At 36.3% G+C, this 15,578-nt stretch overlaps 1 protein-coding gene across 12 annotated transcripts in view; it reads left to right on the top strand.

Moving 5' to 3' along the window:
* Positions 1-15,578, top strand: part of dab2ipb (DAB2 interacting protein b) — a 164,618-nt gene that overhangs the window by 103,597 nt on the left and 45,443 nt on the right. Inside the window, exon 1 of one of the 12 annotated variants that reach the window (XM_083531720.1) lies at positions 4,234-4,616. The exons of 10 other annotated variants lie outside the window; for them this stretch is intronic. The gene's annotated coding sequence lies outside the window, so the exon portion shown is untranslated. Of the gene's footprint in view, positions 1-4,233; positions 4,617-15,578 lie in introns of those variants that run through there. One more of the 12 variants, XM_083531721.1, reaches the window with a different exon arrangement.

The raw sequence follows: 15,578 nt of genomic DNA, 5'->3' as shown, positions 1-15,578 counted from the left end.
CATTTTTAATGTTACTTCTCTCTGGGCTTTTGTTTAACCCTGAACTCTTTGTGTTCTCCTGTTGACACTCGTCCTTAAATTTAGAGCACTAATCCTTGTTTTTCCCATCATTACGTACATGCAGCAGTTAACATCGATCTAATTTCCTTTCTAGATCTCACCTAAAGCACCTTCAAGATCTCTCTTTTACTCTATCCATAGTTCATAATGCGTTGTGAGAAGTCTTCACCTTCATCAGTTTTTAAATGCTAATTTTCAAACAAAACTTTAATGCTATAGAATAATAATTCTGTCAGCAATGAACATAAAATATTATGTAAAAAGAGCACTTTTAAGACTAGCCATTAGGCCATCAGGATTTTCCTGAAATATATCCTAGTCTGGATTAAATAATTTTTTTATATAATACATCAACAGCAACTTAGTATTTTTTACAAGGTGTTTTTTAGACTCAACCTATCGGTTTAAAAGTTATGATTTTATTGTTATCTATTAACATAATTGTATAGACACACCCCTTCCTTACCCATTGAATTATTCCAACACAGCTAAACACAGATTCACGATACTCAATGTACAGAAATCCGACAGTTTCCTGATTAATCTTTGTTCCAATAAAAACAAATGAATAATTCTTATGTTTGTACTTATTAAAAAGTGCTGCTAGAACAGGTTCATAAATTCTGTGTGTGAACATTACATGGTCTATAACTTAACAATTTTTAAATATGATAATGAATATTGTTGCTTGGCAATAATTGTTTTTTAGATTTCTATCATTGTACAGTATACTGCCATACATTGTAGCACTTTCTAACAAAATTATATTTGGTCTGTTTTGTGGCAAAAATGATTATAAAAAGACTTATATTACAGGCTTTCCTGTTATTACAGTATGCATCAATGCCAGTGTAATAATTATTTAGCTATTAGGCAGAAGTTTAGGCTTGTAATTAATGACTTTAGACTAGGAAATAATGCATATAAAAGCATTCTATCAGCTTTTAGAGAAAGATCTTTTAAAGAGTATCAGAAACTATGCAAATATCGCCTCACAGCAGCGTGAAAAGTATGCTGTGTGAATATGCGTGAGTATGCGTATAAAGGCCTGCGTATGAAAAAAAAGATCTCTAATATTTTTGTGACATTCAACAATTAAAAACATTCCAAGGTCCGTGAAACCATTTTAAAATTCAGATTTTTTGTACATATTGTTCATTCTCTCACTCTTTTCTCTCTCTCTCCCTTTCTCTTTCTTTCACAAATGTTGTCGTCAAGGAAACTGTGATGTTGGAACAAATCTCGGCATGGATTTATTGCTTAATAAACTTCTGATAGAAAAAAGAGAGATTTATTGTCTGATGGAAAGAAACGTCTGAACAACAGTTCTTTTTTTAAATCAAACTTTTTATATGGCTTTGTTGAACTTTAATTTTAATTTATGTAACAGAGGCCTTATTGTAATAGCATGCCTTATTTGCATGATATTACAACACTCTTAAAGTAGCTACTTTAGCTATGAATCTTTACCAATGTTTGTATTTAGAGCCTAATTTGCACTGTTCAGTAAATAACTGCTAATCTACAACCTAGATACTATTTCTGTACTACAAATTTACTTGTACCTCTAATTCACTAAGATTTTTTATTATTCTCTACAAAATAAATACAAATTGAATACTATGTATTACTAAATTACTATTAATTTAAATTTACAAATGTAATGTAAAAACTACAAATGTGATTTTATGAATGGAAAATTCATAAAATCATAATTTGTAGTCTTTAATTAAAATTAATTTACAAATGTAATGTAAAAAAAATATTTAAAAATGTATCATGTAATTTATTAAAAAAAATGTATATCATGTAATTAATGTAAAAATGATTCAACTATTAATATGCTACAAATTCACTACTGAGGCACTACACATTTACAAGTAATATACTACAAAATTATTACAAATATACTACAAATTTACTACTAATATACTACAAATTTACATCTAAGATACTACTATTAACAGTACAAAAATATTTACTACAAATTTACTAATAATATACCTCTAGTGTTAGTAAAGAACTACTAATGTCCTAAAAACATCTCTACTCTTAAATCTAAGCTTGCGAAAACACTAAATAGCTAATTTATAGTTGCAAGTTTTGTTTTTTAAAAACATTTTATTAAATTAAATGTCAATGTTGTTACTTATTTAAAAGTTAAATGATGTTAAGTGAAGTTTTTATGTTCATTTGCAGTACTTCGTATTGATTGTGACATGTAGACACACTTCTTATATGATAGGTGACTTTTAAAATCTAAAATGTTTTGTCCTGTTTTGGTGAACTGTTTGTATTGAATTAAAGTTTGCAGTGAGTGTTAATATGTTTGGATTGATTATATGTTCGGTGTGTATTAGCATAGTGCCAGCCTCAAACAGCTGCAGGATTCAGTGTAGATGAAAGGCAAGGATTTGGCACAGCATGAATAGCAATGTGTGTGTGTGTGTGTGTGTGTGTGTGTGTGTGTGTGTGTGTGTGTGTGTGTGTGTGTGTGTGTGTGTGTGTAGAGGGGTGTATGTAAGGAAGAGAGAGACCATTTAAATGTAGAAAGATTACAGCGAAGGAGGTCAGTTGTAGATAATGTGCTGTTTCCTTCCTTCTTCCTGCTCTCCCCACTATCACTTCTTCTATCATATTTTCCTCACTTTCTTTTTCCTTTTTTTTTGCGGTTTCCTCTGTATCTCTTGCTCCCATCCCTTTATCTTTTATTCCCCCCCCCCACAGACACACACTCAATTGATCTACAGTATCTATTTCTCCTCTTCTCCAACCAATAGTAGTATTTCATTGAAAACATTCAGAATTTTTGGATTTCAGAATTTTTTGTATTAAAATATACATTTGTAACTTCAAAACATAGTGAGAAGTAACGCCGACGCTTTGTTTTTTTGGCTTATTAACTTTACTATTAACTAACATAGAAACAAAAAAATTGCTAGTTAATATTTTTATTGAATGTCATGTCCCATGTTTTAATCCCTCATTATTGTTTCCCAGGAGCAACTGTGTTTTTGAAGGCTCTGGAGGTAGCAATGCATTTATTGACTTTAAGTCAATAAGGAAGTAGAGCATACTTTTAATAGCAAGGTAAAGATTTAAGTAAAGCCACACCCATATATAAGAATTTCTTACAAATTATCATCTTTAAGTAATATAATACTATTATTATATTAGATTCCTAGATTATTATCTGGACGGATAGAAGGATGACTGAGTGGACAAATGGATGGGTGTTTGAGTTGATGGATGTTCAGATCAGCAGGTGGACAGATCCATCCATTCCATCTCAGTAAAAGCAGTTGTAGCTGGATATTGTGTTATGGAGGGCAGAATGTTTTAAGAAGATCTTTTAGTTTTAGATTTTACATATATATATATTTGCTTTGTTAATCAGAATATTGTTCTGTATATTGAGGTATATCCAAGAAATATTGGCCATAAGTATAGAGAAGTGGTTGCAATTAAATGTGAACATTGACGTATGGAGTACAGTGTCTGTTCTGGTCCCAATAGAATGATAGAATTGCTTATGTAACACACAGTTTGCCTGTGGGTTGTGGCTCGAATTGCCATTGGGCTGCTTGGCAACCTGAGCCTAAAAGAAGAACCTGATCTGGGCTTTTCCCAGGGTTATAAGACCGGGTCAGTCAGGTCTAATGATCAGGTAGACACAAGAATAATGTAAAGGGTGCTGGGGGGAACCTTCAGGTCTGTACTTATTCTAAAGCCTGAAAACAGGAGCACTTCTTTCTATTATATACATTTTTCTAACTCAAATAACCCCAAAAATCCTGGCACTCATGCAAAATCAAAGTTCCTTAATATACCTGTGCAACCATCTCAGCCTCTGATCAAAGCCTCTATAACATTACATGCCAGAAACTCAGTACCAGTGAGTGAACGTCTGCCTGTGGCAGCTGATTTGTTCGGAAACCTTGGAAACACCAACAAATACACCGATGTACTAGAGCTCAGAAAGCAACGAACATCCAAACATGGAGAGAGAAACCCACAACAGGAAGAGAAGGAGAAGGGAGAGGTCTTGTGTGTGGGTGTGGAAGCATGTGAAAACTTTGTGTTTGCTGTAAACACAGATAACATTAGCATGCACTGAGAGAGAGAGAGAGAGAGAGAGAGAGAGAGAGAGAGAGAGAGAGAGAGAGATGAAAAAATGTTCATTAGGGTAAAGGGAAGAAAAGAGAAAGAAGTCCACACAGCCCAGGAGATGGCAGTAGAGAGGGAGAATGAGAGAGAAAGAGAGAGGGAGAGGTTGCTCAGTTTCTGCCCCGCCTCCCTGTAAAAGGCAGGAACACTTCAAGCCAGGGACAGAAAGACTAAAAGAGAGAGAAGGTGACACAGAGAGAGCGAGAGAGAAAGAAAGAGAGAAAGAGAGAGAGCATCCGGGAGCAGCACAGGAAAGAATGAGGCTATAAGAACAGCCCTGCACTTCTTCACTGCCCCCTCTCCATTCATCCATTGCTAGACTTGTTCTTTTCTTTCCTTGTCATTGCTCTCCAGCCTTCAGAGGCTCGTCAGGATTCAGAGGATGCCTGGTGAGTGCCTCGACAAGTAACATTGTAGCGTTGATGTAATTAGAGTAGATATAACTGCTTTGAACTCGTGTGTGTGTGTGTGTGTGTGTGTGTGTGTGTGTGTGTGTGTGTGTGTGTGTGTGTATGTGTGTGAATGTGTGAGCTGAGCAAGGGCATTTCACCATCGGCAAGACTCAGATCATCTGACCAGGAAAATCCTTTGGATATTGTAAGAATCATGTGCGTGTTTGGGTGTGTGTGTGTGTGTGTGTTCAGAATATAGCCTTTAAGTCACACCATAGTCTTGGTCAATTGAATCATTTGGCACCTGGTATATATGCATAAATTATACATGAGTTGAATTAAAAAACCTCACAAATTTTTTTCATTATTTTCAAACATATTACACAGTAACAACTCTCCAAGTAAAAATAAAGGAATACAACTGTTCAAGAAAAGAAAGAATCAAAGTCTGGATGCACTGAGGGTTTAAATGAGATTAAATGTCTCTTCCTAATCACCGTCCTAAAAAGCTGATTGATGTGATCGGGTTTTGGTTTTGATACGTGGGTGTGTGAGTGTGTGTTTGTGTGAGTGTGAAGTTTATTACAAGAATGAACTTTGGACTGGTTGGACATCTGATAACTGATTGCATTTATACCAGTGAGGTGCTTTAATCTGCAAATTACACTCTTGAATGCTCTGGTATATAAAATGAAACACATCCTGAAAGCCAGTTTAGGGAGGATTTACACAGGACAACTTGACCAGAGAGAACTCAAGATGAGCATAAATCAAACCCCTGACCTTTTGAGTTATTGGCAAGCACTTTGACTTGCTACTTTGTCTGGTGAATTATGCATTCGAGAAAAATAAAGGCATTTACGTTGAATGCCATGTGCAACACACACACACACACACAAAAAAAAAAAAAAATATATATATATATATAAAGATATATTAATAAAATTTTTTTATATAATAATTGTTTTAATTAAAAAAAAAAGAAGAAAAAAAAATCTATATATATTTTTTTTCCTTTTCTTTTTTCTTTTTTTTTTTTTTTAAAGGTAAAAAGATATTATATAAAAAATAAAAATTATTTACACACACTGTGTATTCTGAGTTTTTTTTTTTTTTTAAACCATTCAAGTCAACAAGAGATTTACAGAGGCTTATCTTATTTAGTCAGCGAAGCAGACATAAGGTGTTTTGCAGTGCAATTAAATAACATCGATATCTAGGCTACATATGACAAGGAAGCATGATGCAGTCTGAAATGCAGAATTCAGGAAATGAATAATAAAAGAAAAAGAAAAAATAAGACAACAATGACTAAGCAAAAAAAATTACTGAATTCTTTCTAAACTGTAGAAAGAAGAACCATAGAAGACAAGAAGACAAGACATAGAAGACAAGGGTACAAATGTACCCTTCGAGAATAAAATAGAAGAAGAGGAAAGAACGAAAGATGCGTTAGAACTCGGCGTGAAGCAAGCTGTCCTAGTGTAGCATGTGGTACTTTTTCTGACAGACACTAAGAAGTCACACTCTCCACATTATGCATGCAGATGTCACCATACTGCACAAGGGGATCACTATGTATTTGTGTGTGGGTGGGTGTGCGTGTGTGTGCGTGTGTTGGTGCGGGGGCATTTGACACTCAGTGGCTTACACCTTGGAACAGGAAATAGAATGTGATAGACGGTAAAAAACTTTGAGACAATGTTTATTGTGAAAAGTGCTATAGAAATAAATAAAAGAAAGAAAGGAGATATAAAGAGATGGGATAAGAAAAGCGTTTCTTTTGCCTGCTCGAACTGGGGGTGGGGGGGTGCGGAAAGCATGTTTTTTTTTGCATGTGTTTAAGTATGGATGCCTTTAGAAACTGACATCTCGTTTATGGATGGCTCACCTCCCCCCATCTCTCTCTCTCTCTCTTATTCTCTTTTTAGATTTCTCAGTCTTTATAATTGCACTGCCATGGTCAGTCTCTCCCCTGTCTATTGATTTGCAGAGAGCTACTGAGGCGAGCACTTCCCTGTTTCTCTGGAAAATGCTGGTTGTGTGTGTGTTTGTGTGTTTGTGTGTATGTTTGTGTTTGTGTGGTTGTTGATCAACTAGTCTAAGAAACCCAGCTTGTTAAAGAGGAACTCATTTAGTTATCTCAGCTTTCCTGTCATATGTTAAGCATGCAACCTGACAGACGGGGTAAGCTTCAAACCAGACATGTAAACAGACAGACAGAAAAAAACAGGACTGAAAAAGAAGCAGACAGACCCAAATAAAGACAGACAGACCACCATATTTTTTTACCCCCAGCCTACCAATTTAGAAATGGCGCATGACCATGTAGTATGCTGCAGTTATACCTCGAGATAACTTTGGTGCGTGCATATCAAATTATTTGGAAACGATTAGTCTTGAGAGCCATCGAGTGGATGCAGATAAAACCCGGGCGTGAGGGTAAACGTGGAGCAGATGAGATAAAGGACGCAACTATGATCTGCTTTCTCTCTATTTAAAATGTCTGGATAGTTTATATTTTGTAGTAGTTTATATTTTGTATGTGTTAGTCAGCTGAAAACAAAGCTGAAGCTGGACTCTGCGTTTACCTGGTCAGCAACGGACAAAACCATGCAGCCCAGATAAAGCAATTACAACTCACTAATGATGCCGTCCCCGACTGTACAACCTGCTCACACACTGTGTGGTTAAATGTTACATTTATATATCTGTTTACAAAAACAATTAGGTATCACCTCCGAACATCTGAACACCTCCTTAATGCCCTGGTGCAATCCAAAATCGCTATTTACATGCTAAAAGACTAGCATCTCTGTAACAGGTGTTTACAAGCCTAGCTTAGAGTTTCTGGGGTTTTATTTATTTTGTTTTTTTGGGGATTTTAAACAGCACAGAAACTTGTCAAAGACTTCCCATAACATTTGTTCTGGTTGATAACTAGCTATCTAGTCAGCTTAGCGAGCTATATGTTGCTAAATATACTGTAGTATAGACCATTTCTACACTTCTACACCAATGTCAAGCTACAATCCTATGAAGCTAACCAGCAAAGTTTCTGCTAAAACACCGTCATAGATTCACACAGGCACAGCATCAAACTCTTAGTGTACATGGTTAAATAGTTAAATCCTCAACAGTTTTCTTAAAAACAGACAAACACTAGCTGCATTAATTAGCAAGCTGTTTTTGGTTAATTTAGCCTTTGGGTTTTTTGTCAGTGCTGTACCTTATGCATGGTGTAATAAATTGCTTAATTAATAAAGAGAAGTGTCCAGAAATGACAAAAGATCAGCAAAACTTCTCTATCCCATTGCTTCCTGTCATCCAAAATATCTTGCTAGCTAGTTAGTCGACACTAAAATAGCTCATATGTGTCGGACAGGCACGCAGGAACAATTGCAGTGTGATGGGTGTCTGCTTTTGAGTTCTCCCAGTGGTTTACCTATTAGCAGCCAAAATATGTCAAAATAGACCACAAATTTATTCACATATGTAATATGTATGTGACAAATAAACAAACTTAACCTTGACCTAGCTCTAGTAGCTTTCTAGCCAGCTTATCATTTAGGTTCTCTTCTGAAATTCATTTCCTTTATTTTGGTGTAGTTCATTATACAGTTGTACCTCTGAATACGAATGCCCCCGAATACGTATAATTCAGAATTTTCGTATCAATTTACGCAATAAACTTTCAGAATACAAATCATCCGAATCTCGCAGGCGTAAATTCGTAGGGACGATGGTTCTTTCATACCACGTCCAACGACTCTCAACCCTCAGTTAGCCTCAATTCATAGTGAGAGCACTGACTTAGCGCTGTGTTTATTATCATCATTATTGCATACACTATCGGGTGTCTAATATATCATAGTGAGATTCGTCTCCTTTCAAACAATAATTCTCCCTCCTTCTCCTCCGAACGTTATCCCCATCATGCCAGCATTCACTCTTTTCAAAGGTAAAGTACCAGGTAAAGATAATGTTTACATTGTTGCTTATGAGGAAATTTGTATCAGTATACGAATGTTTCCGAGTGTAAATTGTGTTTCGGAACGAACTAAATTCGTATTCTGAGGTAACACTCTATATTTTAATTCATTTGTTACAATTGTTAAATTATTAAATGTAGGAGTATCTCTACACCCATTTCTTTAGAAACTAAGCTAAGCTAGTTGGTTCTTCCCTGCAGTTAAACTTGTTCATGTGTGTTAAATTAAGATTGTGTTAAATCCTCTCAAGGTTTCTTCCTTATGCATCTCGGGGAGTTTTTCTTTGCCACAGTCACCACCAGCTCGCTCATCAGGGACAAACTTACACTTATTTTGGGCTAACAATTTTGGCCGATCCTGATTTTTTTATTATTAGAAAAATGTAACTAATAAAAGTTAGAAAGTCACACTTTAAGTTCGGGTACATTTAGTTTTTGCCATTTTTTCAAATTGAGAGCTAGAAGTGTGTTTTTGTATATGTGTCACTCTCCACATTCTAGCGTCAAGTGCTAACATGAATAAAACATTTACGAAGGCTGGGGTGCCCTCAGGCTTTGGCTTTTGTTAGTGGTGAAAAGCTGTAGGTAAAAAATAAAAAAAACATAGTGCACACACGTGTTTGTGTGGACACGTGCGAGCACTTCTGTGGACTTTATAGTCTCCAGATGACTGCGGGTGAAAGCTGGTGGGCAGATTAATGGATGGATGCAGGGAATGATTGTGAGAGGGATGAGGAAATAATAGACGGATAAACCAATTTTCTTATTCGAACTTCCGTTACAATACAGTAATGCAGAATATGCATACATTCCGAAGCTGATTTCATACACCCTTATCTCCAGTGAAGCTAATATGCAACAGCCCATTTGATCAAGATACAGATCCTCCATTAAAGTGCTTCATGGGTAATCTGTATCTTCATCACAAAGGCTGTTTCATATTACGGTAAGTGAAGTAGAGCCTTAGTGCTAAGTGGAGGTATGGAGTTAACATGCTATGATGTAATGTTCTTTTTTTAAAACCAAATATGAATGTACTGGGACATAGTAATACTTAATAGATGTTAACATCAGGGACAAGTCATTAGTTAAATTAGCTTAAGCATTTGATAGAGGGAATTGGTAGCTCAGTGGTTACGAATTTGTCCTCAGATTGAGTTAAAAATCCCCTCCTCCATCATCAAACTCCCATTCTTAGGCCCTTGAGCAACCCTTAACCCTTAACCCATCATTGATCATTGCAAGGTGCCTCAGATAAAGATGTCTGCCAAATGCCATACATGGAAAAGTGATAGACAACTACTTCATGTACATGTGATGTTCATGTTAAGTGTAAATTTGATATATTTCTCTCATAGCTTGTGTTATTATAAACACTTATAAAGCTACTTCACTAGACAGCTAGTTAGCTAGCTTGATTTTTAATATAGCATTGCAGTCTATTTAGATCTATATAGATCTATTGAAGTATTTTGTTACTATGGTACTTTCCTTTTTTTTTAATACTTCCTAAGATAACTTGTCATAGAACTTATAGTAATATACTTTAAGGATTTTCAAAGCATCATTCAAGGCAAACACATAAGAGGCGAATGCTATCATCGTGTCATCATGACAGGACACAGAGGCACACAAAGACACACAAAATGAGCTGTTAGTTTAAGCATGTCTCCAAGTCTCCCTCGTTACCTGTCCTTCTTTCTCAGTCTTTCCCCCGGTTCTTTCTTTCTGGCTGATGTTTGTATCTTGAAGGCATGAGTATACTTGCCTGGAATGTAGGCCATGCATGGGCATATGAGGATGTTTTTTTTTTCTTTTTCTTCTTTGCTCTGTGGAATTGCATTTACTCATTTTCAGTTGTTTTAGAAATAAATCAGGACACAAAGTTGCTTTTCTTTGATATCGATCTTTTTTTGGTTTGTTTGATTTTTTCTTTTTTTTTTTTTTTTAAGATGCATCTCTAAACAAACAACATAAGCTAGCGCTAAATTTAAATCCAACATGCGGGTTCAATGTGATGAAGAAAATGATTAAATCTTACATAAGAAGGAAAACAAGCTGCTTATAAATGCAGGCACCATGCAGATAAAACCTAGCAGACTGTTTTTTTTTAGTCTCTGGTGCACTAGGTGTATTGCTTTTGTGTGACTAGCATGAGAACAAAGTATATTTAGCAGTCTGTGCTGTTTGAATTGTGGTTGGGTTGCGTGTGTGTGAATGTGTATTGTGTGTGTATTGTGTGTATGTGTGTGAAACCATTTTCTCTGATTAGCATTTAACTAGCTGCTATGTGAATACTAAGGGATCAACACTATGCTGAAGTTACGGCGATAGTACTGCATGCATGCATACGTGTGTGTGTGTGTGTGTGTGTGTGTGTGTGTGTGTGTGTGTGTGTGTGTGTTAGATTGCTAATGTAGACTGTAGACTGAATATTGATCCCTGTTTTGGCACATATTAAATACAATCTCCATTTACCTTTTGTGCAATATGGAGCTTTTAGCAGCTTGAACATATGTTATAGCTGTGAACAGTCCATGTGTTAATACATGTGTTAATACAATACCATACATGCACACACACACACACACACACACACACACACACACACACACACACACACACACACACACACACACACACACACACACACACACACATAGAGAAAGAGAGATAGAGGGATGGAGAGAGCAAGAGACGGTATAGATGAATGAATGATCGGAGAAAAACACAGAAAAATTAATAGACATGAAGGCAGGAGACATATTGTTTTCAAAGACATCTTTGGACCTATAAGATGTTTCCGGAATGAAGAGTACATTTATCTCAGCGTCCGTCCATCCATCCATCTGTATATGGTTTATTAATTTTTAGTAAAAAAAAAAAAAAAATTAACCGCCCTTTTATGATGTTCTTAAACCAGCACCTATGACAGCGGTCCTGGATCAGCAAGTGACCTTTATTTTTTATCTGAAGTTCTGTACCATTTTAGGGCTGGAAGAGCAGTGCTAGTTTTAGGTCACGTACTCACAAGGAACTTGTGGGGACGTTTTGTTTGTTCTCAATCCTTTTCCTTAATGAGGTTGAGACACTGTATTAATTACACTGTCTGCTTTAATAATTATGTCAATGGAAGATCCCTACAGGGATAGTATGACAAAAGTGTAAAGTGTTTGTGTGTGTGTGTGTGTGTGTGAGTGTGTGTGTGTGTGTGTGTGTGTGTGTGTGTGTGTGTGTGTGTGTGTGGCCAGACTGTATTGGTCATGGTCAGTTGGGATATTTTTTCCCCCCATGCTTTATTCTTTACGTTGTTTCTCTGCGAGTCTATGCCATGACGTCATATCCTCTGTTTCTGTCAAAGCAAACAGGGGATACATCTGGCAATGGTTTCGTCAGGAAAAGTTAATAAATTATTTCTGTTCTCTCAATAGATACATATATGAGATCGAGTGTATAAGCATTTAGATTTTTTTTACATTGCTATATTCCAAATAGTTGGTGCTGTTGTTCTTATTCTTGTTAGTATTTACATTTTTTGCCATTTGGCAGAAGCTTTTTCTAGAGTGACTTGCATTTATCTCATTTATACAACTTAGCAGTTGAGGGTTAAGGGCCTCACTCAAGGGCCCAGCAGTGGCAGTTTAGTGGTGCTGGGATTTTAAATCACAAGAGTCTGATCTAAAGTTCGACATCTTAACCATTAAAGTACCACCTCCCAGGGGACTACGGTTTGTGGTTTGCAGTGTTATAGTCTAACTTGATTGGTCAGAAGGTGTATAACATTCCATGACACAAAATGGGGAAAACATTTTCCTAAGCATGTGCTGTTTTAGGAAAACAGTTTAATTCAGGTAGCATTGCTTTGTATTTAGCTGCATCGCATGTGCTTTGTTTTTTGCTTAAATCCAAGCTGTTTTAAATTAAGAATTATTTTTGATGGAAAAAACTAAAATCTGAATGAGGATCTGGCAAATCTGTATCTGGGTAGTTTTACTTACTAGTCTCATATAGCATTCTCAGACGAAGTCTCTAGTATTAATGCTTTGTAGTTAGAGGTAAAGCTGTAAATGTTTTGCTTTCCTGCAAAGGAAAGTCTATTGTGATGTAGGAGATATGAAAATGTTTAGATGATAATCATAGTAGACATTCCCATTGAGGAAAACTCAACACCCTGGGTTGTTTGCAATTCTAGACAATCATATTTTTTTATTCATGACACTATGCGCTATTGAAGAAAGTCTGACTTAATCTCTCATACAGAATGAGCAGCTGTTCATTCAAAGTGTGATCACTTCTCCCTGTTTTCCTGAAACTGGGAATCATGTACAAACTCGCCATTAGTGAAACCATGCGTTATCAGTGAAACTGTTGCACTCAGCCCAACCTATTAACACGAGAATCCCAGTATCCTGCTACCAAGGAGTGAGACCCGGATCCTATTGTGTCGTACGTTAAACCTCTTTTCTCTAAAACCCATGCTGACTCATGAATCGCTCCCATGGCTCCGTGCTTCCTGTAGACCGCACTGCTAGGGTATGAAATAATGCACATTTTTAACTGGGATATATTTGAAATTCAAAGCAGGATTAGCGGGCTCTTCATTTTTCAGCCCTGTCGGTGACCTGAAATTCATCGTGGAATTATCAAAGATGTGTGGGATGTCGCGAGTTTGACTTTTTAGGAAGCGTTTTATACTTTATATTATTTGCCTTGCAAGCTGTTCTAATGAATTGAACTTCATTTAAGAGCGTTCAAGTCGACAAAAGCAATCGATATACCGTAATTTCCGGACTATTAAGCGCACCCATATATAAGCCACTGAATTTGACAAAGATTTTTATTTTAAACATAAATAAGCATAAACATAAACATAACCTGTCTATAAGCCGCCAATGTCTACACTAAAACTAATGAACTTTACACAGGCTTTAACGAAAGACAGTGTCTGTTACATGGTGTAACGGGTGAAATATGTTGTGTGAAGAGCAGAGCGGCATTTTGGGAATAGCCTGCCGCCGCCAAATTTCCCGGTATTGCTGCATGTGTGCAAGACCGAGGAATATGTCCTTACTATTTTCTGATGCTCATTTCTAAGTTTCTTTGAACACAGAACACAGGTGAGGTGCTTTTTTTCTTTCCGTTCGGAAATTTCATTGGTCTAATGTTATGTCGCTCGGTTTTTTGGCTTGAAGTTTGTGAAACCGGGAAAAACCCAGGGAAAATTCATAAATTAGCCGCTTCGTTCTTTAAGCCGTGGGTTCAAAATGTGGGAAAAAAGTAGCGGCTTATAGTCCGAAAAATACGGTAATACCTTTGAGTAGCCGTGTCTGTTGATCAAACATTTTATATCACAGAAAAAAGTGTATCGATATTATATTGTCTCATACCACTGCGCTGTTGGATTCTCGGTTCTGATTGGTCGATGAATTTTCCATATTTGAATGCACCCTTTAAATGTTGTTTCTATTTAAGGTTGTGTTGTTATTTGGACTACAAAATAAAAACGACTGATAATGTACTGAAATGGCATTGGAAAGCTGTGAAAAAAGAAGTTTTTAAAGAAGCAAGAAGACATTTATATATAGCTTTAATAGAGGGAGCCTCCAATGTAAGTGCTTAATACTAACATTAGGTAAAGCAGTAAATGTTTAATTTTCCTCCATAGAAAAGTCTGTTTTGATGTAGGATGTAATAACAATTGTCAAAGTTCAACTGTGAATATTACAACAGACTTTCCCATGGAGGAAAATTAAACGTTTACTGCTTTACTCAGTGTAAGTGTGAAGCACTAACATTGAAGGCTCCCTCCATGAAAGCTATATAAATGCCTTCTTGCTTTTCCAAAACTCCGAATTGTAAAGTACTGGAGACTCCTTTCATGAGCGTACTAAGAATTGTGATTGCTGATCAAAAAATACACATTTTAAATGAAATAGGTAGTCCTGCTGTGAAGTAAGAAGAATAAAACACCTGAAATGTGACGCACTTTTGTTGGATTTGTGTTTGCAAAGCATTATTCCTTGCTGTAGAGCAGAACACAGGAAATGGCCATTCAATGTTGTTGTTTTTTTGGTCAAGTTTTGTTTGGCTACCCACCCCTTTTTCTGCTAATTACTCCAAGACACTCAAATGCAGATCTTTTCAGCATACTGTTTTTCTGACCTTTATTTGAACCTACAATGTGACTTTCAGACAGGACATGAGATTAATTTGCCTCGCTGAATTTATGCTGTTATTCCTTTTTTTTCTCTGGTCTGTTGAAATCACCCTTCAGTGACCTCTTGGCTCATTACTCTGACCTTGTTGTTTAAGGTCACTGAGCCTCTTTGGACTGATTTACTACCTGCTGTGTAATACTGCACAGTGACCCTGAGTACACACAACCACACACATTGTATCCTCTGTATGTACACTGAAACCCAGCAAACTAAAACGTCAGCGGGAAAAAAAAGCCTTTGCAATGGCATCTGCCTGCTCTTCAATAAAAAAAAAGCATTGCTTCCAGATGTATTCTCACAATGACTCATCAGCTGGTTTATCCTTTTTTTATCAACCATTTGTGTATTTCATGCCCTGTTGGTTCTGAGAGTCTAGCATGGCTATATTTTACTTGAAGAACAGAGGCTGGTGGTTGTTTTGAAGCTTGTTTTCTTGTGTATTTATTATTTTTTTTAACAACAAATGCCATAACTACAGGAAAGCTTCGAGCGAAAGCATGTTTTTTTGAATGCCAATTGAGGACTTACCTCAGATCTGGTTGATTAGTCAAGAGTAATGTGGTAAAGCTCAGTGCTGTTTTGGTTTGGGGGTTATGAGGTAATGGAAGATTGTCAGTTAAATAATCAAGTATGCAGTTTGTATTTTGAATGTTGAAATTTCACTTGCTTCAGACAACAAGGTCTGCATTAATAGTAGAAGCATTTGGTGCAGTACTATAAGATGCAACAACATACAAGTCCACATTTTAT

This window comes from Silurus aristotelis, assembly GCF_946808225.1.
Source record: "Silurus aristotelis genome assembly, chromosome: 26".
Lineage (NCBI taxonomy): Eukaryota > Metazoa > Chordata > Actinopteri > Siluriformes > Siluridae > Silurus > Silurus aristotelis.
Note: the sequence above shows the minus strand (reverse complement) of the source record. Positions and strands in the feature narration are given on the sequence as shown.